We start from the raw sequence: 4,359 nt of genomic DNA on the forward strand, positions 1-4,359 counted from the left end.
GGACCTAAGTTTGAGCAAGCTGCAGGAGTTGGTGATAGATAGGGAAGCATGGCGTGCTGCAGTCCATGGGGTTGCACAGAGTCAGACACGACTAAGTGACTGAACTGAACACTTAAAACTAACACAATGTTATGTGTCAATTGCACATCAATTTTTTAACATCCTAATTTTTGAAAAATTTTTATTTCCTTTTTTTTTGGCTGTGCTGGGTCTTAGTTGAGGCATGCAGGATCTTTTAGTTGTGACATGTGGGATCTAGTTCCCTGACCAGGGATCGAACCTGGGCCCCCTGCCTTGGCAGTGCAGAGTCTTAGCAACTAGTCCACCAGGGAAGTCCCCTGGTCTTGACAGTGCAGAGTCTTAGCCACTGGACCACCAGGGAAGTCCCATATCAATTTTTTAAAAAAGATCCTCTATCTCCACATAAGGTCACATTCTGAGATACTGGGGTTCAGACTTCAATACAACTTTCACGGTGAACACAATTCAAACCATAATAGTCGTAAAAGTTGAAAGATGGCCCCTTTTTATTCTCACTTCTTTTTCCCTACTTCCATTTCTTTCCTGCCTCTGAGCAATTAGAATTTCTTCTTCCGAGCAATTAGAATTTCTTCTTCCTTCAGCCTTAAGTCTGACCCTTTCACATCATTGCCCTTCCCCTACCCACTCTCACTGTCCAGGTGATCCCTTCCCCACACCCTGGACAATGGGTGCACCAGTGCCTTCTGCAGGCTGGGTCTCACATGGAGCTCTTGCCCTCTGTCCCCTCCCTGTCCCTACTGCTCAGTGATCCAAGCACACCTGTCAGCCCCTTTCCCCCTTCCGCTGGGACGGAGGATGGCTTCCTGTGGGCCTCAGAGTCTATTCACTCAGGCCGCCTCAGGCCATCTGCTCCAGGCATGGGGCTCTCACACAGCATGTTGCTGCCCCCACTGTGGGGACAATTCCACTGGGCCCCCAAATCCCCCATTTCTCCTGCTGTCAGCAGCAGCATCTTAGCGGTAACCCCAGAACATCCCCGCAACCCCGCGTCCTCTTCTTTTCTCTCCCAGTTAATCCCAGCAAAGTCCCGTCTTAACTTGTCCAACTGTCCTTCGGCAGGATTTCGGCTCCCCCATTCATCTGTCTTCTGGTACATTCTTGAGTGTCTGCAGCCGGAGCTGTATTTCTTCGCTGTTTCCCTTTTCCTCTTCCCCTCTTAGCATGGCTTGCTCCCTGCCCTCTTCCTTTGTTCCTCTGTCTGTTATTTATACGAAGTTCCGTCCATGTTCTTCATCCTGGGGAGATTCCCTGTCGAGGCTGGAAGGCTCGTCCTCCCCCTGGAACTTGGCTTGCCCTGCTGCTTAGGGGCTTTCCCGGTGGCTCAACTCATAAAGAATCTGCCTGCCAAAGCAGGGGACGCAAGAGACACGGGTTTGATCCCTGGGTTGGGAAGATTCCCTGGAGGAGGAAATGGCAATCCATTACAGTATTCCTGCCGGGGAAGTCCCACTGGACGGAGAAGCCTGGGAGGCTACAGCCCACAGGGTCACAAAAAATCAGACACAACTGGGCATGCATGCATGCCCACTGCTCAGTCTTGCCTGAGCCATTTCCAGTGATTGCATGAAGGTGTCACCTCTGTGGACAGTGCCTGGGCGGCAACACACAGAGTCCTGGCTATGACACCACTTGGCCACTTTGGCAGGCATACTCTTAAGTGACAAAGAGCTTGGCTTTGGCATCAGACAGATCAGAGCTAGGAATCTCACTGTCATTTATGCCCCGTGATACTGGGCAAAATCCTGTAACCTATCTAAGGATTGACTTCCTAATCTATGCATATGAAGACCTAGCAGTATTTCCCTCGGGGAGGTGAGGGATCAATCACGGCCCAGTAAGAAACAAGTGGCAATTTTGAAGTATGATAATTCTAGGATTTATTCAAAAAGAGCTTATACAAAGGGCCTATTACAAAGTAGCGGGTTACTTTGTTGTAACTACTGCAGGCCTTGAGAAACTGGGACAGTGGGGAAGGGAGGGCATAGTTACTGGAGTCCAGAAGGACCTTCTTCTGGAATCAGCCACTTTGAGAGAGGAGAGCCCAGTCCGGGGCCATGGTCAGCTCTGCAGGGCAGGGGTTTGGGGAGTACAGATCCCCAGTCTCGTTGTTCCTGCCCCCTTGACACCTCTCACTGGCTGAACCTCACAAGAAGCCAGAGTCCAGGGGCTCCTGTCCACCTGCTCCATCCATGTCTGCCCCACCAGCAGCCAGAATTGAAGAGGGATTGGGCAGAGGATTTGGAGGAGCACATGGATGAATTAGCAGTGTTTGCAAATCAAATAAGAGAAGCATGTAAGACCACACACCCTCTACATATCAATCAATGTGTTAGCAACGCTTTTCCTCCTCTTCTTCACTGTTATTTTTATTTAGAGAAAGTAAAATACCATCTTCCTTGACTTTCCTCTCAACAATTCTCTCTCTCCAAGAGAAACTACCCAGAAACAACTTCCTCATTGAATTGTCCAGAAGTTCCTGCCCACTCCCAGTCTTCTTCATAGTATCCCACAATGTTTTCACCCAGCCTTAAGTGACTGGACCAGAGGCAGACACTTCACCCTGATAGGGAGAGCACCCCCCAGTGTTTCCACCCTGGCCTTTGCTGACTGGACAAGGGTAGACACCAAGGAGGCTGCTGACTGGTGATTGGCCAACCCCATCAGCTCTGCCTTAGAGGCCTTGCCCTGTGGGCTGTTCAGAGGAGTCGGTTTGTAAGTAGGTACAGAAGTTGGCAGAGCAGAGCGGGTGGGAAGCTGAGGGACCACTAAAGTGACTAGTAGAGATCAAAACATGTATTTTGAAAGGCTGAAAGGGGTCTATCCCCGGGGCTGGTCTAGCTCTCCCTCAGGCTGGCAGGCCAGCACTGGCCCCCTCACTTCCCACCTTCTCTTACAATAACTTGCCTCTTAGTTGAGCTGCAACAAGAATTCCTATACTCTTTGCAGACACATTTTCAAACTCCTCATGTATGGCAGGCAAGCAGGAGGCATGGCCACAGCCCATTTGCTGCTCCTGAGGAAAGTGCTAAAGGTTTAGGGTGAAGAACACACCCTCCTTTCTAGCTTGTCAACGCAAGAGGGGGGAAAAATGAGGCACAATCAAATACTCAAGGACCTCTCTTGGTTATGCAGTTACTTATTCTTCTATTTTTATAATCAGGAGGGCCCACTAATACATTAAAGGAATTTATGCAATATAAATACTGGACAAAATATTTAAGCTACAGTGAACTGTGGGAAGTAATAGAGCATAGCAACCAACTCCATGCTTTCCAGCTCAAACGCATTCATTCACTTTCACCAGGCAATTTTACATACTCTAAAAAAATGATTAAGTGTCTTAGTTTTCATCTCCAGACACAAAGTATTTTACTCTCTGACACATGTGTTAGGCATTTGATGTATGTTTTCTCCTTTCTCTTTCAGAATGGAAAGCCAGTATGGTGTGGTCAGGCTTGCTTTTTTTGTTTTTGGTTTTGGTTTTTTTTTTCAGACAAAGAAACTGAGTTCTTGCAGACCTGGTAGGTGAGTTGCCCAAGATTGTAGGAGGCTAAAGGCAGAAAACAGACCAGAGCCACAGTGCAGAACCACAGAACAGACCAGAACCACTCCCGGCTCTAGCTAGTATCCCACACTGTCCTCTTACCTAGTGGCAAGATGTCCTCATGGAGTCTGGATATTGTGAGTCTGTGCAAGCTTCCAGATGGCTCCAAAGCCACCACCTCCAGGAAGCCCCGTCTGATGGCCCTGGTTAATTTTGACCTCTCCCAATTTGGGTTTGCGCTATGCTTCATCCATACCTAACTTGATGCATCTTCCTTCCAGCCTGGCCAAATGTCTTTATGCCCTCTACCTTTGTTGTCATTTAGTTGCTAAGTCCAACTCTTTGTGACCCTATGACTCACCAGGCTCCTCTGTCGATGGGATTTCCCAGGCAAGAAGATTGGAGTGGGTTGCCATTTCCTTCTCCAGAGGACCTTCCTGACCCAGGGATCTGACCCATGTCTCCCACTTTGAAGGTGGAGTCTTTACCCCTAAGCCCCTAGTGAAGTCCCCCTTTTACCTTCTATTGGGCCCCAAACCCTCTAAAGTCAAGATTCCAGGGAGATCACTTTCACGTTTCCTATAATGCCCAGCTCCGAGTCAATCTGTCTGTTGGATGAATAAGTGCATAAATGATTAAAAGAATGAAAAGAACAGTGATCTTGTTGGGATGTGAATGGGCACTTACACCTGGTAGCTAGTGCCAATATGAGAGGTGATGAGGGGATAGAGGTTAAGAGCAGGATGGTGGGGACCTGGCTTCTAGTCCCCACC

The 4,359-nt window shown here is 48.6% G+C and overlaps 1 non-coding gene across 1 annotated transcript; it reads right to left on the minus strand.

Moving 5' to 3' along the window:
- Positions 1–259: 259 nt before the first annotated feature.
- On the minus strand, positions 260–382 carry TRNAD-GUC (transfer RNA aspartic acid (anticodon GUC)). Its single transcript has 2 exons — positions 346–382; positions 260–295 (listed from the first exon to the last, which is right to left on the minus strand). It is a non-coding gene; the product is annotated as a tRNA-Asp (tRNA).
- Between the last annotated feature and the right edge of the window lie 3,977 nt (positions 383–4,359).

Source organism: Ovis aries, chromosome 18, assembly GCF_016772045.2.
Source record: "Ovis aries strain OAR_USU_Benz2616 breed Rambouillet chromosome 18, ARS-UI_Ramb_v3.0, whole genome shotgun sequence".
Taxonomy (NCBI): Eukaryota; Metazoa; Chordata; class Mammalia; order Artiodactyla; family Bovidae; genus Ovis; species Ovis aries.